This window comes from Globicephala melas, chromosome 11, assembly GCF_963455315.2.
Source record: "Globicephala melas chromosome 11, mGloMel1.2, whole genome shotgun sequence".
NCBI classification, from domain to species: Eukaryota; Metazoa; Chordata; class Mammalia; order Artiodactyla; family Delphinidae; genus Globicephala; species Globicephala melas.
This window is the reverse complement of record NC_083324.2, coordinates 72,666,915-72,692,346: the sequence shown is the minus strand read 5'-3', so window position 1 is coordinate 72,692,346 and position 25,432 is coordinate 72,666,915. Positions and strand designations below refer to the sequence as shown.

At 40.4% G+C, this 25,432-nt stretch overlaps 1 protein-coding gene across 11 annotated transcripts in view; it reads left to right on the top strand.

Annotated features, from left to right (window-relative positions):
* Nucleotides 1-24,949, top strand: part of SUPT3H (SPT3 homolog, SAGA and STAGA complex component) — a 448,516-nt gene extending 423,567 nt beyond the window's left edge. For 2 of the 11 annotated variants that reach the window (XM_060307688.1, XM_030870553.2), the window contains one exon: nucleotides 20,701-24,949. The gene's annotated coding sequence lies outside the window, so the exon portion shown is untranslated. The remainder of the gene's footprint in view (nucleotides 1-20,700) is intronic. The other 9 variants (XR_009565775.1, XR_009565771.1, XR_009565773.1 and 6 more) reach the window with 9 other exon arrangements.
* Nucleotides 24,950-25,432: the final 483 nt, after the last annotated feature.

The following is a 25,432-nucleotide window of genomic DNA, read 5'->3' as shown; positions in this document are numbered from 1 at the left end:
TTGAGCACCTACTTTGTGTCAGGAACCTTACCTTTGGTAGTTCATTTATCTTCCCAATGACTTCGTGATGTTGATGCTAGAACAATGAAAATAAAAACAAAAATAAACAAATGGGACCTAACTAAACTTAAAAGCTTTTGCACAGCAAAGGAAACCATAAACAAAACAGAAATACAACCCACAGAATGGGAGAAAATGTTTGCAAACAAAGCTACTGACAAGGGATTAATCTCCAAAATATACAAACAGCTCTTGCAGCTCAATATAAAAAAAAAACCCAAATAACCTAATCAAAAAATGGACAGAAGATCTAAATAGACATTTCTCCAAAGAAGACATACAGATGGCCAAAAAGCAAGTGAAAAGATGCTCAACATCAATAATTGTTAGAGAAATGCAAATCAAAACTACAATCACCTCACACCGGTCAGAATGGCCATCATCAAAAAGTCTATGAAAAATAAATGCTAGAGGGGGTATGGAGAAAAGGGAACCCTCCTACATTGTTGGTGGGAATGTAAATTGGTACAACCACTATGGAGAACAGTATGGAGGTTCCTTAAAAAACTAAAAGTAGGGACATCCCTGGAGGTCCAGTGGTTAAGACTCCGCACTGCCAATGCAGGGGGCGCAGTTTTGATCCTTGGTCGGGGAGCTAAGATCCCACCAGCTGCACAGCGCAGCCAAAAATTGAAAAAAATCCAAAAAATTTTAAAAATTAAAAGTAGAGCTATCATATGATCCAGCAATCCCACTCCAGGGCATATATCTGGAGAAAACCATACTTCAAAAAGATACATGCAACCCCAGTGTTCATTGCAGCACTATTTATAATAGCCAAGACATGGAAGCATCCTAAATGTCCATCGATACATGAATGGATAAAGAAGATGTGGTACTTATATACCACATAAAAATATATGGAATATTACTCAGCCATAAAAAACAATGAAATAATGCCATTTGAGGCAACATGGATGGACCTAGAGATTATCACACTAAGTGAAGTCAAAGACCAATATTATATGATATCACTTATATGTGGAATCTAAAAAATGATACAAATGAACTTATTTACAAAACAGAACAGACTCGCAGGCTTAGAAAACAAACTTATGGTTACCAAAGGGGAAAGGTGGGGGAGGGGTGGTAAATTAGGAGGATGGGATTAACATACACACATTACTGTATATAAAATCAACAAGGACCTACTGCATAGCACAGGGAACTCTACCCAATACTCTGTGATAACCTATATGGGAAAAGAATCTGAAAGAGAATAGGTATATGTGTAGGTATAACTAAATCACTTTGCTGTACACCTGAAACTAACACAACATTGTAAATCAACTATACTTCAATATAAAATTAAAATTTTAAATAAATAAACAAAACAAAAATAAAAAGTCAGGCTTAATTGTAAATCAAATGTGAATGCACAAAATAGTTTCTATTTCCGTAGGCCTGTGTTTGGGAGATGGAATTTGAAAATAAATAAGTAAATAAATAACTTCTCTTATGGGAAATTGGCACTGCCTTATAGACTTGAGGATAAAGGAAACAGAAATATATTTCTCCCTTCACCTGAATTTGGAAATGCAACTTTCTAAACATGCCATTTTGAGGATATGTCATTAACCTTCTGCCTTCACATATTGCAATAGTTGAGATTCAAAAATAATGTTCCAGTTTTAGAACCAAGAGTTGTTATTTAAAAACCTTCAGAAGCACAGATATTTTTTAATGGTGTATATACTTCCTGTATCCAGGGAGGATTCTTCACTTATTACTGCATGTCCTTTGTTCCTATAAAATAATAAACAATCCATGTTTAATGCTCTTACCACGTAGAAGACAAATAAACATAACTTGTGATTCTTGGTCTGAAAGAAAACAATTTTACTTGCCTATAAATTATAAAATTTAATTTTATGAAAAAACTTTTGTATAGTTCCCAAATCAGGTATTTCTTTCCAGTTCATATAACCCCTTATGTAAAACTGAGTCACTACAGAGAAAGTATTTCCTCATCTGCCCTCCTGGAATTTAGATAGAACCTTCCCAAGTTGCATTTAAAATTCTACCATCAACCATGTATACATCTCATAAAATATTTTATAGTCTCCTGTATGCTCTGGCTGAACATTTCATAGCACATAAACACTTCTGCAAATAATATAAGGGCATCAAGTTGAATATGTCATAGCAGTGGCAGCCACATAAAGCTGATTCTCCCTCGATTTACTTTCTTACTTTTATCTTCTTATTTGAAATGCAAGGTGAAACTTTCTGTGCTCTTCTTGTACAGTTGGTTGGGGGCAGGGAAGGGGGGCAGACCAGGGGACTCCAGCAGTTTCAGTGGGGTCGTGTTCATTAAAGCAAAGGCTCTCTGCAGAGGGCATCAAGCCAAGCTTAAACAGCAAAACCATGCCTGCAGAAATTGGATGTAAATGTGACGGTTAAATAAGGGCCAGATGCCTTTAAAAACTCAAATATTAAAAAGTCATATCTCTTAAAGTAAGTTTCTAGTGTCGTGACTAGGATAGTGATACTATAGCACTTTAGAAAAAGAAGAAGAAGAAGAAGAAACAAAGAAAGAGACTTACATTTGTCTTCTGGAAGAAAATATCAAATATTCAGCCTGTCATAAGTCATGGGAATTTTGGCAATTGAAGCATATTTTAAAACAATCAATTCCTACAAAGTCATGAGAAACCCAGATACAGTATTTCATTGTTGGAAACCACTGTAACTCTGTATACAGTATTATATTCATGTTCCCTTTTCTGCTCATCACCACCACTCATTCACTGTTCCCTTTTATTCAAAGGAAGATAAAAATAGAAAAAGGTATAGGAAAAATCAAGAAGCAAGAGGATTACTTATATAATATAACCGTAACTTATAACTGTTTAAGTAACAATTTACTTGCTATCAAAAATGATGATTTATTGTATCAGTATTTTAATAATAAGTTTTACATAATAATTGTAGGACACCGTGTGCCACCCTTTATACTAAGCACTTTGTGTGGCTATCTCATTAAATCCTCACAACCCCACTATGAGACATGCATGGTCATTCTCCCTGTTGCCCAGAGGTGATAGAACGCAAATTTAAGAACAGAAGCTTCACTGCCTTATGCAGAAGTGCCCAAGATGGCGCTAGCATTTGTACCCAGCACTTTGACCCCAGAGCTCGTGCTCTTAACCACAGTTGTGCAGCACAGATTGTACTAAAGAGTTCTGATAATATATTAAAGAGAATTGCTGCCCTGAACCTAGAAGCACTTCTCTACTAAAAATACTTGATTACAAGAAAATTGCATTTTAACTTAACATTCCTTCCCTAAGGCCAAGTATTATGTATATAATAGAATATCATGTAATATATAATAGACTATAATTATATAGAATGATGCCAAGTCCTCTGTAATATCTTAAACCTTAAGATAAATACATATGATCAATGCACATACTGAGAATCCCTGTACAACTTATGAGAAAAACTTCCTCAAAAATCCATGTGTACAAAGCCTCTCCTTTGTGGAGACCAGATTTCTCCAGAAGGCTCTTATTACATAGGCTACTATTTTATGCTTTCATACAAGGTATTTATCTCATGTTATAAAGTAATCCTCAACTTGTGTACATGTGTTTGCAGTGGCAGATACAGAAGTACGTATGGCAACCCCTTGCGACTTTATACAAATGTCCCTTTTAGATGTTTGCTTGTTAGTTGTGACATAGTCATTGTTTCTTCTAGCCCAGGATGTGTGTGTGCTTGGTGGGAGTGGTGGACAGAGAAAGGAAGAAAGTGGAAAGAAAGTTGCTGAAAACAATTTGAGTTAGAAATGATGGTTTTCATAATTCAAAAAGACACATGCACCCCAGTGTTCATTGCAGCACTGTTTACAATAGCCAGGTCATGAAAGCAACCTAAATGCCCATCGACAGACAAATGGATAAAGAAGATGTGGTACATATATACGATGGAATATTAGTCAGCCATAAAAAGGAACGAAACTGGGTCATTTGTAGAGACGTGGATGGACCTAGAGACTTTCATACAGAGTGAAGTAAGTCAGAAAGAGAAAAACAAATATCGTGTAGAAAAATGGTACAGATGAACCAGTTTGCAAGGCAGAAATAGAGACACAGATGTAGAGGACAAACGTATGGACACCAAGGGGGGAGGGGAGGTGGGATAAATTAGAAGATTGGGATTGACATGTATCCACTAATATGTATGAAATAGATAACTAATGAGAACCTGCTGTATAGCACAGGGGACTCTACTTCACTTTGCTGTACAGTAGAAACTAACACAACATTGTAAAACAACTATACCCCAATAAAAACAAAGAAAGAAAGAAAGAAATGATGGGTTTCCTCCCTCATCAGTGATTAGCAGCTTCTTTAATTCAACCCTAGGTCTGTTCTGCCTCAGAACAAGTCGCTTTCTGATTTTTGTTTGTTAAGATGCCAACTAGCAGTACTGCAGCCTGTTGTACTACGTACCTGTAGCTTTCTCCTCTGAATGGCGTTGATTTCTTCCAATCGCTTTACTTGGGAAAAGTTAATCACTCCTTCCAGACCTGTATGTGCCGATCCATCGAGCAGTCTCTAAGCAGCAGTGACTCCTGCACACTGGCCAGCCACACTTCCATAGGTTTGGCCTGGGCGGAAACAGTGAGCCCAGATGGTGCAGGGAGTTTGTGACTTACAGGGCAGCCTAAGCAAGATCAGCATGGTGTCAACTTTCCATGGTCCTAATCCCAAAGGAATATACCAAATCTAGGGTCCATATGACAGAAGACCAGAGTGATGGGTCACTGTGTCATGGAGGCACCAACGCTAAACCACAGTCAAGCAGTTTCCCAGCTTTCATCCATACCTAAAAGGAGGGCGAGGTGGAAAATCCCATGTCTCTCCAGAACCAGGGAGGCAGATGATCCTTGTGGCAGCTCCTCCCAAGACTGGCTGTCTTGCTGCATCCCTCGGATGATCACAGAGTGAAGTGGAACCTTGCCTACGTGATCCAGATGGAGACATGCAAGGTCACTTAAGGTGCCTTTCCCCTGCTGTATACAGAGTCATGTGTCTCTGTGAACCATACGAAAAGTCCATCCGCCTCTTCCTCCCTAGGATTTCAAGGTGCTCTCCTTCTCTAGCTCTTTTCCATAAAGCTTCCTGCCTATCAGGGCAGAGTGCCTTCTGCATCCTCTGAATTTTTATGCCCCTGTTGGTCTCTATACTTCCTATTTTCTGTCCCTAATCATCTCTCCGTGTGCTTTGTAGCCTGCCTCAAGAAATTCTTAATTTCTTGAGGGCAAGTCTTAAATCTGTACCTCTTTGTAATCGCCACGTGCACATATTAGGTGTTCAATAAACATTTTTTGGTTGTTTAACAAACATGAGCACAAAATTCTTTTTCTTTCTTTCTGGTTTTTTTTTTTTTTTTTTGGTTAAGTCTTTGTTTAATCTCTTATTGATGCTTGTTTGACTTATTTGGCTGCAAATCTCAAGAACTATAGATGATCACAGCCTTTTTCTTAAAGACAATAATACAGTGTCTCAGAGAAAGCAATTCAAAGCAGGCCATGAGTCAGATTTCTTGTGGCCTTTATGAGTAGGTCGCTCTGACTACAGTCTTATTTGAAGGGGTTAATGACCTCAGGGAGGGAGGTGACCTTAGTCACATTGGTACACTACTAAAGACCTAAGAACCTTTGTGTCCTACTGGAATCTATACAAACTTGAAAAAGACTTAGAGACATACTCCATTTTTGTTTATAGCAGCATCTTTGAAAGCCTGCTAGGCCTCCACTAGTCTACTTTAAAGACAACAAGCTATTTTAGGATGAGATTTCCCTAAAGGTAATGGAAATAACATGTTCACTGAACTTAGAGCAAATATGAAGATCTATTTAGACTGAAAATAATGAGATTTTGTGAACCGGAAGCAACAGTTTTTCACCCAACAGTAGCTTGCAGCTAAAACGTCTGCTTTCTTTATCTCTGTTCATTCATTCAAAACAAATTTTCTTAGCACCTATGAAAGCCAAACAATCAACATGGTGTTGACAGTTCCCAAACAGTGAAGCAAGGGGTTCCCCTAGGGGGAACCGTAGAGTTCCATAAAAGGGCTCAAGAAGCCACCTACATTAAATTATCTATAGATTAAAGATGTTACATGTTTTGCCCATATGGGTGCCACTCTAAATATTTACACACATGCCATTGTCATTTATAAAATACAAACATAAATTTATTTAAAAATGACACTGAAATCCTTGTAGCTTTTTGACATTACTTTTTTTTTTTCATTCAAGAGGTAGCAAAAGTACAAGTTATAGAATGCATGCGTCAGGGAATTTGTTAAGGTTAAAAAGTGATTCTCAAGCTCAAAAAAAAAAAAAAAGAGAGAGATACCTCTTGTCTTCTGTGCTTTTGCAGTAACTGCTATTGTCTCCGCAGCCCTTCAGTGGTGAGTAAGTTGTGCCCTCTGAAGGTTTTAAGCTTCTTTAGCTTAAACTTAAGGGTATTTTTTTCTTTTGACATTAAGTATCACCCGAACTTTTTTCATATGTCTTATTTTGGGGAAAATTTATGATCTTTTTAACATTAGGAAGTTTTGCTTTTCCTGACATTTTATTCCTTTGCATATTTGAAACATTTCAATCCCAGACAATAAATATTATGTGATTATTATTTTCATATGGATAGGCTATTTCCTCCTGTTTTTTCTAACCCCCTTTCCTAGCTAATACTCAAAAATTTATTAAACTGTTCCATTCAGCTTTTCAGAATCATGTAGAATGAAAATTGAAAGAAGGGCAGGTTTGAGAGAGGAGAGGTAGTAGTAGTTGAAAATAAATTGAAGTGTGTGGTTTTCTTTCAGTTGGATTTCTAATATTTCTTGTTTGGTTGAAATGAAGATTATATTTATTCTGTAAATCATTTTTATAAATTGACATAACCAGTTATCACATTAAGTGGTATCTTTTTATATCATTATTATGGAAGCTAAATGGGTCTCAGCAAAGTGGACGGATGTTAGCTGAGTACACCATGAGAACTCAGTTTTAAAAGCACCCACCTTTAAAAGCTCTCCTCATGGCTCCCTCACCTGCATCAGTTCTTTTCTCAAGTACCTGTTCTTCAATAAGGCCTTCTCTAACCCCCCTTTTAAATATTGAAGCCCCAGCCTCTGCCTTACCTACAATATCCCGCTTCCTTGTTTTCCTTTTTATCACTAACACTTCCGTACCATTTCTTAGACTTATTTATTTTGTTTATTATCTCCTTCCTCTAGAATGTATAGACTGTCTGAGATTCAGGATTATGGTCTGTTTTGTCCACTGTTGTGTCCCCAGCGCTTAGAGCAGGGCCTGACACTAGTGCATGTTCCGTCAGTATTTTCCAACATAAATGAATGATTGATCAGTCCTTATTTCTGCAAATTCTTGCAACATTATACCCATGTCATTGTTCTCTGGTTCTTCTCCAGCCTTTAACTGTTTCTTCTCACTTCTGTCCTGGCTTGTTGTCTGACTCCATGCCTCAACTATTTGCTTTCCCTTGACTTTCCAAAGTCCTCTGAATTTCTTCAACTGTGTTCTTCAATATAACTCTTTTTTTACATTTTAGTACTTCCAAATTCACAATACATCTTAAACAGAATGAGAAATTTGGCCACCACAAGCAAGAGTTATTATGATGTACTTGGTTTTTCATTAACATTATTTCAAAGTTTTTGATATATTTCACTACTTATTAAATTTTTTTCACAACTCCAAGTTAGCAATTTTTTTTGGCCATGCCGCACGGCTTGCAGGATCTTAGTTCCCCAACCAGAGATCAAACCTAGGCCCCAACAGTGAAAGAGCCGAGTCCTAACCACTGGACCACCAGGGAATTCCTGGGTTAGCAGTTTTTTAAGTGCATTTATTTATTACCTCTTACGTTGCAGTCGTTTTCTTTTAGACACAGCACATATATTTATTTCTTTTTAAAAAATTAGCTTAATGTGGTATAGTTTACATATAGTAATAACGCCTTTTTCGATGTATGGTTCAATTCAGTGACTTCTGACAAATAAGCACAGTTGTGTAACTGCCACCATAATGAAGATACATGAGTGCCAGAAAGTTCTCTCATGTTCCTTTGTAATTGATCTGCCACTCATCACTATCCCCTGGCAACCACTGGTCTGATTTCTGTCTCTGTAACTTTACCTTTTCCAGAATATCACATAAAATGGAATAATTCTATATAAATTTAGATGTAAAGTTTTTGTGCGTTCTTTCACTGAGTGTAATGCTTTTGAGAGTCATCCCTGTGGTTGTGTGTATCAGTAGTTCATTTCCTTTTCTTGCTGAGTAATATTCCTTGGTGTGGGTGCACCACAGTTTATCTATTCATTATTAAGTGTACCTTTTCATTGTTTCTGGCTATTAAGAATAAAGCTTCTATGAACATGGGTGGACAGAGCTTTGTGTAGATTTATGTATTCATTGGTAATGGGTAAACACTTAGGATTGGGATCACTGGGTCATATGGTAAGTGAATATTTAATTTTATAAGAAACAGACAGTGTTTTCCCAAAGTGCCGTACCATTTGGCACTACCATCAGAAATATGAGATTTCTAGTTGCTCCGTATCTTTGCCAGCATTTGGTATGATCTATTCTGTTGTTTGTTTTGTCTTGTTTTAATTTTAGCCATCCTGATAAGCAAATAGTTGTATCTCACTGGGGCTTTACTTTGCTTTTCTCTGGTGACTAATGATACTAAGCACTTGCATGTATTGGTTTACCATCCATATATTTTCTTCGTTGGTTCAAATCTTTTGTCTATTTTAAGAAATCGGTTGTCTTCTTATTACAATATAAGAGTTCTTCATGTATTCTAGATATAGAAATGTGTTTTTCACATATTTTCTCTGAGTCTGGGGCTTGACTTTTCTTAAACAGTCTTTGGAAGAGCTGAAGGTTTTAATTTTGAAGAAGTTTGATTTACCAATTTTTATTCTTTTATGGATCATACTTTTTTGTGTCTTATCTGAGAAATCATGATCTAACCCAAGCTCACAAAGGTTTTCTCCAATGTTTTCTTCTTGATACTTTAAATTTCAACTTTTACTTTTAGGTATTTGATTCATTTTGAGTTTATTTTTGTATATGGTGCAAAGTAAGGTTTAAGATCCCTTTTTTTTCTTCCCCTGCACATGGATGTCTGTTCCAACACCATTTTCTTGAAGATTATTCTTTCCTCATTGAATTACCTTGACACCTTTGTCTAAAACCAATTGACCATATATGTGTGGGTCCATATTGGACTCTGTTTTGTTCCATTGATCTATATGCTCATCCTTAGACAGCACCTCACTGTCTTGATTACTAAGTCATAAAATCAGGTCTTATGAATCCTTCAGCTTTTCCTTTTCAAAATCTTTTTTTATTCTAGGTTCTTTGATTTTCCATATTTCTACAAAACACTTGCTAGGATTTTGACTGGAATTGCTTTGAATCTATAGCTCAATTTAGGGAGAATTGATACCTTAACTGTATTAGACCTTCTAATCAATGAATGTGGAATAGCTTTTCATTTACTTAGGTCTTTTCTGATTTCCTCCATCAATGTTTTATAGTTTTTAGAATGTAAATCCAGTACATATTTTATTAGATTTATCCATAGATATTTCAATTTCTGGTTCATTGCTAATATATAGAAATAAAATCAATATTTGTATATGAACCTTTTTTTCCTGTAACCTTGCTGATCTCACTTACTAGCTATAATAGTTCTCAGGGATTTTTGTTTTGTTTTCTTTTTGTGTATTCTTTGGAATTTTCTACATAGATGATTGTTATTTGCAAATAAAAACAGTTTTTTTTTCTTTCTTTCTAATCTGTATACTTCTTATTTCTTCTTCTTGCCTTATTGCAGTGACTAGCATCTCCAGTACACTATTGAACAGTCATGGTGAAAACAGACATCCTTGCCTTTTTCCTGAATTTATGGGGAAAACATTCAGTCTTTCATCATTAAATTAGCTGCAAGATTTTCTTAGATGTTCTTTATCATATTGAGGGAAGTTCCTTTCTTTTTTTTTTTTTTAATAAGTTTACTTATTTATTTATTTTTGGCTGTGTTGGGTCTTCATTGCCGTACACAGGCTTTTTCTAGTTGTGCAAGCGGGGGCTACTCTTCGTTGTGGTGCGCAGGCTTCTCATTGCACTGGCTTCTCGTTGCGGCGCATGGGCTCTAGGCGTGCAGGCTTCAGTAGTTGTGGCACGTGAGCTTCAGTAGTGGTGGCTCACAGGCTCTAGAGCGCAGGCTCAGTAGTTGTAGTGCACAGGCTTAGTTGCTCCACGGCATGTGGGAGCTTCCCAGACCAGGGCTCAAACCCGTGTCCCCTGCACTGGCAGGCAGATTCTTAACCACTGTGCCACCAGGGAAGTTCCTTTCTATTCTTAGTTTGCTGAGTGTTTTTATAATGAATGGATGTTGAATTTTATCAAATGGTTTTTCTGCATCCTTGGAGATGATAATATAGTTTCTCTTTTTTTGGTGGTACATTGCATTGATTGATTTTTTTATTTGAGTATAAATGACTTACAACATTATATTTGTTTCAGGTATACAACATAGTTATTTGATATTTATTTACATTACAAAATGATCATTGGGATGCATGTATTTTTTTGAATTAGCATTTTCGTTTCCTTCAGATATATCTGATTTATCGTTTTTGGAGTTTATAGAATTTCTTGAATCTGAGGCTCAATGTCTTTCATCAATTTTTTTTAACATTCTCAGCCACTATTCTTCAAATATTCTTCTAGGATTCTAATTACATGTATGTCAGACTTTTCACGATGTGCAAGATGTCTCCTATGCTTTTTTTGAAATTTCCCATCTCTTTTTCTCTCTTCTTTATTAATCTGGATATTTTCTACTGACTGACCCATCTTTATTAATCTTCTCTTTTGCTGCATCCAAAATTCTATTAAGCCCATCTAGTGAACTCTTAATTTCAGGGTTTGGTTTTTTTTTCAGTTATGCAATCTCCATTTGATTCTTTTTTTTTTTTAATTTATTTATTTATTTTGGCTACATTGGGTCTTCGTTGCTGCACACGGGCTTTCTCTAGTTGTGGCAAGCTGGGGCTACTCTTCTCGTTGCGGCACATGGCCTTCTCATTGAGTTGGCTTCTCCAGTGGAGCACAGGCCACCAGGGAAGTCCCCATTTGATTCTTTTTTAAAAAATGTCATTTTAAAGTCCCTTTCTGATTACCCCAGTGTCTGGGTTGCTTATAGACCTGCTTTTGTACTCTGGGATTTTTTCCTCTTAGTTTTCAATCACTTTGTTCTGTATCCCACTATGCCTAGGATTTTTTCTGCTGGATACCAGACCTTGTATGTGAAAAAATGTAGAAGCTCTGGATGATGATTTCTTCCAGAGAGGATTTAATTTTCTGGCAAGCGGACAGGGATGTAGTCAGATCAAGGTTGATCTTTTTCTACTTTGCCCGTATTCATAGAAGGTATACCTAGGGTCTCAGCTGAGAGCCTGTGGTGTTTACCAGACCCTTCAACCTTGGTGAGCACTGAAATCCAGCCCCTGACTCCCTGGACCCATAAGATGGATGAAATTTCTGCTCACCTCATTCTCCTCCCAGCTTCTACTCTTACCCCATACATGTGCAGCTTTGGAGTTGACATATATTTCAAGGAGAAATTTCATGTAGAATTATAGGCTCACTTCTCTGCAGTTACCTCCTGTCTGAGATTGTGGTCCCTCATTACCTCTGTACCTCAGCCCCAAGCTCCAACCTCTGCCTCTCCAGCCCAGTGAGACTGCCGCAAGCCCTAGACCACTTCTTCCCATGCAGCTTCTCTTACTCTCACATTTAATTGGCAAATTCCCTGAAGGAAAAAATGAACTTTCCTCTTCTTCAATTTCTAGTGCCTCAAACCCTGACTGCCTTGGCTTTTTACTGATGCCTCAAGTAAAGTGTGCTTCCCAAAGGTGTCCACATTCACATCCCTAGAACCTGTGAAGATGTCACATAACAAAAGGGAATTAAAGTTGCAGGACTGGAATTAAGGTTGCTGATCAACTGGTAATCAAGGAAGATTATCCTAGGTGATCCAGGTAGGCCCAATCTAATCACATGAGCTCTTAAAAACGGAAGAGGGAGGCAGAAAAGTGGGGAAGATAGTGTGACATCAGAAGGACTTGACACTGCTGGCTTTGAAGATGGAGTAAGGGTGTCATGAGCCAGTGAATGTGGTGGGCTCTAAAATGGCTCTTGTAGCCAGTAAGCAAACCGGGACTTTGGTCCTACGGCCAAGAACTGAAAACTCCCGACAATCTGAGCAGGAAGTGGGTCTCTCCTACAGCCTCCAGAAAGTAACATACCTACCAACACCTTGATTTTAGTCCACGAGACCCATAGCAGACTTCTGACCTATAGAACTGTGAGGTGATGCATGTGTGTTTAAGCCGCTAAATGTGTGGTAATTTGTAACAGCACATAGAAAACTGTTACACAATTGTTTTGCATTTTGTCCAGTTTTTCTAATTGTTCTCAGGTCAACAATTAGTCTCGATATATCAGTCAGTACAGTCAGAGTCAGAACCACTGTGCTTATGGGATAAAGGTTTTATTATAGGAATCAGATCTTCCAGAGCTGTGGGAGGATTTGGGAAAGCGAAACCCTAGGAAGGAAGTTGGAGGATCAGAGAAAAAGTCCACAACCCATCAATTTGGGAAGCAAAGCACAACCACCTGACAAAGTAGTTGCAAAGTGACAGCTTACAGAAAGGTCTGTAGGAAGCCATGCTTCTGTGGAACTGCTCCCTCTGTGGGTCTACCACCAAGTGTCTGGTAGTGAGCTTGGAGCCTTTGTTGGGAAATAGGATCCTCAGTCAGGAGGAAGAGCTGGATGGAGAGTGGAGGAAAGGGAGGATAAGCTAGAACCACCAGCACTTCTGTGGCAGTAACTGCATCTAACCACAGTGAACTTCAAAGGTTAATAACTGCTTCACTGCCATCTTCCAAATCTTGCATAAATTTCTCTTTTGGCCAACTCTACTCAGAACCATATAGGGAAGGGAATTCTGGAAATGTAGTTTCAGTTTCACCAAGTTGACACAGTACCAAATAGTCTACCCTTTGTCAACTTGGTATCCGTACACCATACACTTTTTTTTCTTTCTTTTTTTTTTTGCGGTACGCGGGCCTCTCACTGTTGTGGCCTCTCCCGTTGCGGAGCACAGGCTCCAGATGCGCAGGCTCAGCGGCCATGGCTCACGGGCCCAGCTGCTCCGCGGCATGTGGGATCTTCCCGGACCGGGGCACGAACCCGTGTCCCCTGCATCGGCAGGCGGACTCTCAACCACTGCGCCACCAGGGAAGCCCTGAACATCTTTTCATGTGCCTGTTGGCCATCTGTGTGAAGCCAGTTGTCTTTTAAATTCAACTACCCTGAAACTATCATGTGTGAGGAAGCCAAAGGTTGTCAGAAGCAAAAGGAGAGATCATGGGGAGCTCTGAGGCTCCAAATCTCCAAATTGATGAGCAAAGCCTTTTTGATCCTTCTGGTCCAGCTCAGCTGCCCGCTGAATGCAGCTGATAACTACCAGATGATGCCATACGGAGCAGAACTACCTAGTCAAGACTTGCCTGAATCTCTGACTCCCCAGAATGGTGAGAAATGATAAATCATTGTTGTTTTAAGCCACTAAGTTTCGGGGGGATTTGTTATACAGCAAAATATAACTGAAACAGAAAGAGGCAGGCTCACCCCATCAAGCAAGGAACCATACCAGCTGAGGTGTTTATTGAGGGCTAAGGGAGTATGAACTGGCTAGTGGAAGAAGGAAGTTATAAGCTCTAGCTATGACCACTGGACCTGTTACAGAAATGATGACAGGAGTGGTTATGAGTATCTCTTCCTTACTTTAATGTGAATACAGTGTATTTGTTTCAGTATTAAACAATTCTTTATTATTTCCCCCTCTCCCTTTCCCCTATTATCAGGTATTAATAGTGGTTAGCCATATATCTCCGTATTTAAGTTGCAGGATATCAACTCATAGAAAAGAACAAACATCACCCCAAATGGATGTGTCATATTGGACTATATCCTTTTTAAAAAAATAAACTTTTAATTTTAGAATAGTTTTATATTTATTAAAAGAATTACACAGATAATACAAAGTTCCTATATACCCCACACCCAGTTTCTCCTATTATTAATATTTGACATTAGTATGGTATATTTGTTACAATTAATGAACCAATTTTGATATGTTATTATTCACTAAAGCCCATACTTATATTCAGACTTCCTTAGTTTTTACCTAATGTCCTTTTTCTGTTCCAGAATCACACCTAGGACCACATTACATTTACTTATGACATGTCTCCTTAGGTTCCTCTTGGCTGTGATAGTTTCTCAGACTTTCCTTGTTTTTGATGACTTTGACCGTTTTGAGTACAGTCAGGTGTTTTGTAGAATATCCCTCAACTGAGATTTGTTCGATGCTTTTCTCATGATTAGACTGAGTTTATAGATTTTCAGGAGGAAGACCACAAAGGTATTCATATCCTTTTTGGAGGAGAGGGTTAGCATGCGTCATGCTAGGGGGAAGCATTTTGCTATTGTCTTTATTTGGAGGATTTAATAATACGGTTAAAAGTGTATGGTGTAGGGCTTCCCTGGTGGCGCGGTGGTTGAGAGTCCACCTGCCGATGCAGGGGACACGGGTTCGTGCCCCGGTCCGGGAGGATCCCACATGCCGCGGAGCGGCTGGGCCCGTGAGCCATGGCCACTGAGCCTGCGCGTCTGGAGCCTGTGCTCCGCAACGGGAGAGGCCACAACAGTGAGAGGCCCGCGTACCGCAAAAAAGAAAAAAAGAAAAAGAAAAGATGTTCAACATCGCTAATTATCAGAGAGGTACAAATCAAAACCACAATGAGGTATTACCTCATACTGGTCAGAATGGCCATCATCAAAAAGCCTACAAATAATCAGTGCTGGAGAGGGTGTGGGGAAAGGGAACCCTCCTGCTCTGCAGGTGGGGATGTAAATTGGTGCAGCCACTATGGAGAACAGTATGGACGTTCCTTAAAAAACTAAAAATAGAGTTGCCATCTGATCCAGCAATTCCACCCCTGGGTATATATCTGGAAAAAATTAAAGCACTAATTTGAAAAGATAATGTGCCTATCAACAGATGATTGGTTTAAGAAGATGTGGTATACACATACAATGGAACAGTAATCATCCGTAAAAAAGAATGAAATATTGCCATTTGCAGCAACATGAATGGACCTAAAGAATATCATACTAAGAGTAGGCATGGCTTCTCCTACTCCCAGTGTCCTCCCGTGTGAGGAGGGGTCCTCAGTGCCCCTAGAGGCACTCCATCTGTGGCCCAGGAGGCACTAACTTCAGGGCAAGAATGTTCTAGGCATTTGTCCAAATGCCCAGCTGGTCAGGTGTGATGCTGGTGGTGTTCCCTCTGCACCACGGCTCTCACACTTTTATGACCACGATCATTTATAAAGCACATGGGGAAGTGTGTGTGTGTGTGTCTCTAGGCTCATCCCTCAGAGATTCACATCCAGTAGTTGGGAGAGACCAGAAATGTACATTTTTAAAAAATGAGTCCTTCCAAGCAACATGGATGGACCTAGAGATTAACACACTAAGCGAAGTAAGTCAGACAGAGAAAGACAAATATCATACGATATCACTTATATGTGGAATCTAAAAAAACAATACACATGAACTTACTTACAAACAAACTCAAAGACATAGAAAACAAACATGGTTACCAAAATGAAAGGGAGGGAGGGGATGGATAAATTAGGAGTTTGGGATTAACAGATACAAACTACTATACATAAAATAGATAAGCAACAAGGATTTTCTGTATAGCACAGGGAATTATATTCAATATCTTATAATAACCTATAATGGAAAATAATCTGAAATATATTAATAAATATATATATAACTGGATCACTTTGCTGAACACCTGAAACTAACACAATATTGTTAATCAACTATACTTCAATTAAAAAAAAAAAAGAAAGGCAGTCGTCTTCCAAGAGGGATGAAATGAAAACTGTGATTCTTCTTCAGGTGTGGCTCTGAAGTTCCACAGCATCACTTCTATATTTTGCAGTCAAAGCTGGTCACAAACCCAGTCCAGGTTAGAGGGGAAGGGAAATAGGCTCTATCTCTTGGTAAGAAGAGCAGCAAAGAATTTGTGCCCGGTTGTCATCCACTAAACTGGTTGTGGAAATCTCTTTTATCTTCTTTAAGGCAAATTCTCAGAATTGGAATTGCTCCATGGAAGGTATGCCTCATTTTAAAAGCTTGAGAGAGACTTACCCAAATGGCCCTCCAGTTGGGTTTTTCCAGTTTTCATTCTCATTAACAATGTTTGAAAGTCAGTTTCCCTGTGCCTTCACCAACACTAGGTATCATTACCTTTTTTAATCTTTTCCAGTTTAAAGAAGGGGAAGGTCTGACCACTGCATTTATTTGCATTTTTGAATACCATTGAGGTTGAATATTTTGAATGTGTTTATGGCCATGTGTCGCCGTTCTTTTTTGAATTGCCTAATCTTGTACTTTGCCCATTCCTCTCTTGGGCTATTCCTGGGTTGAGTGCTGATGTTGGTCCGAAAACTGGGTTACTAAAGTTTAATTGACCTCAAACAACCCAACTAGGTTTCTAAATATTATGAATTACTCTCACCCAAAAAAAAATCTATCTCCATTTCCATTTGTTTATTCTCTACTTCCCTAGATCATATCACCTTTTTCAGTTCTTTCTTTTCTCAGATTCACAATATTAGAACTGCAGAATCACCTCATTTTTCAGTTGAGGCTTTTGACAACAAAAGAGGAAAGGGTCTTGTCCTTTCTAAAGGTGGGGAGTCTATTGTTTGAATGCATGGCACCGCTCTTTTGGTGTAGGCAAAACTACACCAACAATGCATTTAGCCTCTTTACCAAAAGGGTTGTGTCCTTGTGTCTGGCACTAAGTTCAGTCTATCCATAACTTCTGCCTCATGAATAACTCAGATCCTAAATTCCCCCTGCCCCTACTTAGCTGTGTGACATTTTATAAATCGCTTTAACTTTGGGGCCTTGGATTACCCATCTGTTAAGTGGGAGCACTGAACTTCTACTCAGTGATTCTGAGCTACTCTTTTTACTCTTGAAGTCTGTTGTTTAAGAGGCCATTAGAGAGAATGGATTAGGGGAAACCAGCATAGGTGAAAGTTGACCTTTAAGAAATTTATTTCGGCCTACAATGTCTATTTTTGAAGGTAACCTAATCAAAGCTTTTTAAAAATAGTTTTTAATTATAGGTTTGAAACTTCGTGTTATTTGTAATGCCTTTTTAGAAGCATGAAAATAGCATTTCTCTCTGTACCAGCTTTGTGCTTTCCCATTTGGTAAACACTGATTTTATTTCTATCTGTTGCCTGTAGGAGTAGACCAAGCCAACTCAGTACTTCCTGTTTACCTCCTGGTCTTACATATGGTAGATTGCCACAGACCTGCTCTCAAAATAAGCTTCCTTGGTTTAATTCTGCATTTTCTGGTTAGGCAACTGGCCTGTCAATACTTGAACAATGAAACAGTTTGGCTACTGAAGACTTGTTCTGACATTCCCCCTTCAAATTGTCAGTGGAAAGGAAAGTCACTTAATGTAATGGCAGGGATAATATAATAGTAGGATTTACATTTAAATGGGGGCATCACACAGTACCTTTCATTTGAGAATATCAAAGCATTTCCAACTCTTAAACTTGGAATGTGTGACATGGGCGAACACAAAGATAGTAAATAACCTGATTTCCTCTGGAGATTCTCAGTGCTCTAAGTATCTATTTTTTTAAGGAGGAAGATTGAATGTTATGTGTATTGAGTGAATAGAGTGTAAGCTTAGAAATATTTTATGTTCCCATCATAGTTTATTCTGTTTAGCATAAATCATCAGCGCCAACTATAACTTACCACTTACTGGAGCTTTTCCGGCTGTATTACACTTTTCAGTTGTATTACACTCATGTCAGACACACCTTCGTACAAGTCCCTCCAAGGTCAATAGTTTAGAAATTCTGCCTCTTCCATCCCCTTCTCCACTCAACACTTATGGAAATATATGCTAATTGGAACAGAAGCAGCCTACCCAACTAACAGGGTTAGACCACTCTTAACACAAGATTAATGAAATAGAAGTTTAGGGTAAAAATAACATTTTTCAAGCCCTAAGAGTGTAGATGCCAAGTAAAAGCCAGCAGCTCTCCAGGATCAGTCAAATCCCACGCTTTGCCCTCCTTCAACTTCGCTCAACGGAGTTGAAGAAGAGGAAATCCTGTACGCCCACCGTTGCTCTTGGCCACCGTTGCCACCCTGTGGCCCTCCCACCTTCCCTGAAGCCACAGCTCAGCAGTCACCATTGTGGAAAACAGGACCGCAGACTCAAGGTGCAGAATGAGACCCTACACGTTGCTTACTGAGGTGACACACAAGCAGGAATGATGAGGCACTTGTGCACAGGTAGCTGCCTGTATTCATGGCCGGCCTCTGTAGGTGTGCGATTCATGTCCCTAAGAGGTCATTTAGAGACCACAGATATTTAAAGTGACAGATATTGGCAAGAAGTTGAGTTTGTGAAGTGTTCTACATTGCTGATTTGTGACTGAACCATGGGTTAAGAGACATTTAGAGCTATCAGAGGCGTAGAGAACAGTATTTGCTCAGAGGGAGAAGAGCCTAAGGATCTTATCAGTTTGCTGAGACTGGAATTGGCATCCTGTGTGACAGACCTGTAATACTGGGGGTGAGGGGCTGATTTCCTTTTAAGTTTCCAGGATCTTTCAGGATCCAAAGGCAGCCTTCACCTCTGGATACTCAGCTCTTTATAGATACCCTGAATTCTTCCAAACTGACCAATCACACTGGAAATAAATTTTGCACACTTAAAAAGTGATACTCTTTTGCATCTAGTACCCAGATCTTAGTTTCTAAGTATTCTCCACTGATATTCAGGCTCCTTGGAAAAACGGCTGATTCCAGGACTGGGGCAGGGAAAGAGGCCTTGAAAAATTAGCCTGGAACATCCTAATTCTCCAGAAAATAAAGAGTTGCTCAAAGAACCCCAGGGAAATATCCAAAATGGGGGCTTGAAGAGGCTCCCACTGGCTAAATCTGGGAAAATGTGATTATAGTAATGGGTTATCGTGCATAGAATAAGATAAATAATTTTGAGTTCATACAATATAAATAAGTAACTAAATAAGGGAGAAAATGAAAGCTCTTCTTTGCCATAGAATGCCAACTAATAAATATAGCTGGAGTTACGCATTAAAAGATCATCAGTGGGGGAGAAAGACTGATAAGGAGTAGAAATTTACATAGTCTCAAATCATCTCCCCACAAATTACCTGTTAGTTACAAAGGAAAACTAGTAACAACAACAACAACAAATCTGATGTTCTTTCGGTTCCTTGTAAATATTGTTAATTAAATTTTTTTATTATTTTGGGTCACAAATGTTAAGCATTTCTTTTGCTTGAATTTTGTCTTTCTTGAGGTCACGCCATTAAATAAGAAATGCAGACAGAAATTCATGTATAACAGTTCAAAGAATACCTCCAATGATGACAGATCCTTTGATAAGATACACTTTGGGTAAACACCTAATTCCACTCTTTTCGTTCAGACCTAATGAAATTGTTCTCCCCTCCGAAAGCCCGATCAGGCTAACCCCGCAGCACATCAGAGACATGAGGGAGCAGAACCCACCCGCCCCCCTCATCCCCTGCACTTGGGAGGGAGCCCGAGAGCTACAGCACTGGGTGGGCAGAGAGGTGGCCCTTCCAGGTTGGCCACTGAACTACATCTGGTGCCTCCCCTAGGGAGGATTCTGACCTTCTTTACTTCTCCTTGTGTTGTCTGTATAAGACCAGAAACACTGTTTCCAGTTACTGTGGTGGTTAGGTATCTGTGGCAGGCAGGATGCTGGTGTCCAGAGAGGGCAGGTGGGGTAAACAGAGCCCCTAGATATTGCTGGCTCAGCTGGGCTCCCGGCTACCTGGTTACGTGATGAACTGCACCAGCATCCCAGGGAGACAGGACAGGCACCTTGAAGACTACATTCAGACACTGAAATACACACCCACCAAACAGCCATCCCAGACCTCTAATCTTACTTTATGACCAAACTATAATTACATTACAGCAATTACTTGAATATTACATTTTTATTACTGTTATGTCATTATGTCTACTAGGAAAAAATATGCCTACTTTAAGCAGTAAAATTCTTAATGACTCATTTAAGCTCTTTAAGCTCATTTTAGCTGCCTGAAACCCCTGACTTAAACATTTTGGCCAAAATAATTTTTAGAGCCTGGTGGGAAGAACAGGGTTAATCTCCATCTATATTGTTGCCCAAAAAGCAAGAAAACTTCCACTGGTGGGTGTACTTCTAGAGGTTAAAAAGTTCCAGTCAAGGCTGATCCGAAAGTTGTGTTACATTTAAGAACTGTGTTTATAAAGCCATCAATTCTTTATCATCTATTGATCAGTTCCAACTACTGACAAAAAGTAGAGAACTCAGGAAACATCCATGTCTCCATCCTCCCAGTGTGTGGAGGCACATTTCCCGTACTTCCAATGTGAAGCAGGAAGATCCTTTGAGGCCAGCTTGGCCCGTTTTTCAGCCCTTTCTCCGGAAGCCAGCGGTTTACTTGGAACTCACAAAGGACACTCCTCAAATAGTTACTAATGTAAGTACATTTTCTAATCATTATATTTTACTTCGTTACCTCTTTTTAGGTAGTGTCTCATTAGGCCTGATCTTGCTGAAAGATTCCAAGCTGTCAGACTCAGTCTATTTTCTCAGCAGGGGGTCCTTTGACCCTAACCACTTTGCGACTTAACTGTGTCCCTTTCCCAAGCAGTGCAGGCCCAGACAAGCATATGATGCCTCTTGTCTCAAAAATAATTCTATACTTTGAGAGCCAGGATTCAGACCCTTGAATTTGGGGAACTTACCATATGAGCTGATGAGTCAAAATATCTAGTTTTAACCACTTTTGAATTTTTTTACACATACATTTACCCCAAAATACTCCGTGCGTTGAACAAGCACTTTCCTACGAGAAAATGAAGCAGCTAACAGGTTTTGCTTCCCTTAGGTCAACCTAAGCCCAAGGTTTGTTTTTTGCTTCATTTTTTAAAAAGTCCTTTTGGCAAATATATGTCCTCCATGTTACTGTGTAAAATTCAGTGCCTAATTCTACAGTTATGTACATCTGCTGGACATATACGCTCTTAGACATTCGTGGCTGCCTACCAATGTGAACGGTATTACCAGGTCTATTTTTAACATTGTTTTGGCAAGGCTATTGCTGTGGAAGAAAAAAAGTTCCTATAGAATTCTTAATGAGAAAACTGAATGATTCTTTGAAATGTGGTTGTGATTCCCTGGCTTATTCAGCGGTGATGTCACAGGTGCTGAGAAGCAAGAAACAGTAGACTCGCTCGTTTGCCAGCGCGCTCTCAAGATGCGCCAGAGGGGAAATGAAACTCATCTCGCATGTGGTTGTGCTGAGCTGCGCTTCCCGCCACTGCTCGGGGGTCACACAGGCCCCTGCTCGGGACATGTCTCACACACTCGGTTTGTCATCCCTGTGAGCCTGTGTCATGGAATGGTGCGCTGTTTGCATGTGTTTCTTATAGAACTTGATCGGCCCGCTGGCCTTCCTTCTGTTCATTACCCACATTTGTCTTAGAAAACAGCCACCTTGTTCTAGCTGTTGGAGAAAGACAGGGCTTTCCTCCAGCTCACCTGAGTCCCTTCGGTCGCTTCATTAGCAAGTGGCGAGAAGTTCAGAGAAGTCTGTCAGGACAGGAGAACGTGCTCCGGCCTCCTTGTCACCTAATTTGAATCCTGGGCCACACTCTTGGGCAGAGGACACAATGGCTCATCGGGTGGTGTCCTGGTCAGGTCTCAGGTGGGTCTGTAATATTAAAAGAATAATATAATATTAGTGAATGCAAGGCAGTATCTGAAAGGAAAGCCAACGTCCCCTTGACGTTTATAAAAACATTATTGTAACAAGTGAATTCTTTCTGTGGAATCTGTTAAACTAATATGCAGTAAATATAATGGTTCAAAGTCAAAATCCCATTCTTGATTTATGGATTTACCAAATTAACCTGCCAGACTCTCGTCCTTCTTGCATAGGCGAAACTGCAGGACCTTTCCACAGTCGCACTTCAATCTTTGGCTACGCATTCCAATCCCAGACCTGTCGCTGGTACCGCGAACGTTTTCCCCCTTCTCCCGATGTCGTCTCAACATCTCAGGATCGTTGGCGTTTTCTCAAGACTGTAACCCTTACGCAGTCGTTTATGGGACCAGCTGGTGACCTCACACACTTCCCAACTGTGCTGCAAACCATTTCAACACAACCCCATGCCTCGGAGTTTTGATAACTTGACCTGGAGCTCCTGGGTCTGTAGCAACTTGGGGGCAGCTCAGTACCTGCTAAGGTATTGCTTCCCCTGCCCCCGGCCCCCCAAAAGGGCTGTAAAAGGTTAGGGTTCTGAGAGGTGGGCAGAGGCTGTGGCACACACACTCCTGGAAGGCCTCCTTTCTCCTGCTCCCTGGCACATGTTCGTTCTGACGCCTCCTTTGCTAAGGGCCACGTGCTCCAGACCAGCAGCCACAGCAAGAGGGCCCAGCTCTGGGGTGAAGAAAAGAGATGCCAAGGCATCCTCAGAAGGACGCTGTCCTTCCCCTCACACATCATCCGCTGCCCGCAGCCCAGCTCCCCTGAAGCCCTGGAGGGGCGGCCACGGGCAGAGTGAGGCTGACTCAGAAATGCCCCCTTTGTGCCTCTTTTGCCGGTAGCAGAACTTCAGTAGCAGAACTTGATCTTTCAGGAGTCTCTTTGGGAATCTCTGGGTCTTCTGCTTTTAACAGCTAAGTGAAGCAGTATCCCCTTATAAAAGGAAAAATGCCGCTTCAAGATTTGCTCAAGACAGAATGATGACACTTGGCAAGTCCAAAAAGAAGAATACTTCGCTGCCCGCTCTCTGCTCCCAGATGTTCGGATCACTGAGAAATGGTACAGCCAGGGTGAGGGGGTGCGAACTGCTTGTTTATTTGGCGTCTCCTTGGGGGGGGGGGGTTATAAAAAACAAACAACAAAAACACACACAGAAAAGCTCGACACAATAAATAAACCATTGACAGTAACCTAAGACGAAGCGCTCCTGCGAGCTTCTGAGCCTGTCTGTTTGTTGCTGTTCTGCAATTAGCCGAGGATGCTCGTGGATTGTGCTAACGCAGCACTGAGCCCCTGGCCAAACACCTTCTCAGGTTTTTTTCCCCTCTGTGTTTTGCTAATCCCTGGATGAAACATAATCGCAGAGCAATGTTCAAGGTTGGACGCAACAGGGAGGAACTCGGCGTTGGCTCCCACCCAGTGGAAATAACATGCCATTGGACTTGACAAGGCAGGAGGAAGGATGTTAAACAAATACACTCCCTCCAGCCTCCCTAGCAATGGCTCGCTGCTCTCCACAGAAGCCCCAAGTTTTCCCAAGCTGCTCACTCAGCTCCCAGGTTTCATCACCTGAGATATGTTGTATAAGATAAATAGGCGGGGAGGCCAACGAGCAAAAATTCCAATCAGGAAAAGAATGGAAAGAGAATTAAGTCATTTATATCCATCCCTCTAGGGCAAAATTAAAGTAACAAAAGTATCTGTGTATAATAAATATATAATTATACATAATAATTAAACTCCAGCCCCTTGCAGTCATCATTCTTTTTTCCTTTCTCTCAAACCAGAGGAAAACATTTCTCCTTATTGTGATTTCAAGTGCAGACTTCTGAATCAGAAGTTCCAGGTACCACCTGACTTCCTGTCATTTTGTGTTCTGATGACAGCATGGGAAAGGGAATCAGAGAATGGGACAGAATTTTCTCCAGTGAACAGAGAAGGCTCTCTAAAAGTACTCATCTGTTCCACATAAAGTTATCTAAAATATACACCCTCGCAAGTGTATGTATTTGTAACTAATTTAATCTTTTTTTTAATACATTTATTTTATTTATTTTTGGCTGCATTGGGTCTTTGTTCCTCCTCGCGGGCTTTCTCTGGTTGTGGCCAGCGGGGGGCTACTCTTCGTTGCGGTGCGCGGGCTTCTCATTGCGGTGGCTTCTCTTGTTGCGGAGCACGGGCTCTAGGCGCACAGGCTTCCGTAGTTACGACGTGTGGGCTCAGTAGTGGCTCGCAGGCTCTAGAGTGCAGGCTCAGTAGTTGTGGTGCACAGGCTTAGTTGCTCCGCGGCATGTGGGATCTTCCCAGACCAGGGCTCAAACCCGTGTCCTGCGTTGGCAGGTGGATTCTTAACCACTGCGCCACCAGGGAAGCCCTCTCAGTTAAGGTTTACAACAACGCTCTGAGATTGATAGTGTTATTTTTACTTTACAGGTGGAAGTCTGGGGTGCAGAGGGGTTTAAGACCACACAGATTCAACCATGGAACGAACTGGAGATCTCCACGTGGTTCCAGACAGAAAAGCGGGCTCCGAGGAGTCAGGGAGGCAAAGCTAGAGGTTAAAGACAGTAACAACAGCAAATCCCCCTACTGTCAGGAGACTAACAAGCAAATAAATAATAAATAATAGAGCCTGGCCTCAGTGCTCAACCTTTTCCTAAGGAGCTTAGAAAGTGCTCAGATGGATATGGGGAGGGGGAAGGGTAAGCTGTGACAAAGCGCAAGAGAGGCATGGACATACATACACTACCAAACGTAAGGTAGATAGCTAGTGGGAAGCAGCTGCATAGCACAGGGAGATCAGCTCGGTGCTTTGTGACCACCTGGAGGGGTGGGATAGGGAGGGTGGGAAGGAGGGAGATGCAAGAGGGAAGAGATATGGGAATATATGTACATGTATAACTGATTCACTTTGTTATACAGCAGAAACTAACACACCATTGTAAAGCAATTATACTCCAATAAAGATGTAAAAATAAAAATGAAAAAAAAAGAATGCTCAGAGGTGATCTTGCGTCTTGTCCAGTTATAGTTGGGTTGCGTTGTAGGTTTGCTGAGGGCATATTGTCATAAATCTGTGCTGAAACCAAACCTGGAGCAGGACTCCCCTCTCCTGTCGGTCCAGCTCTCATGAAATCAGACGTGATGGAACCAGGAGGAGCAGCGTCAGCATTTTTACCTGATCCTGGGATGGAGAGGGTAAAATGACAGCCTTCGTTACCGCACCTCCCAGAGTGGATCCATGTGGCCTTTCACTGACTCCCTCTGGGCTTCTCTCCTTTCCTCTGAAACCATGAATCC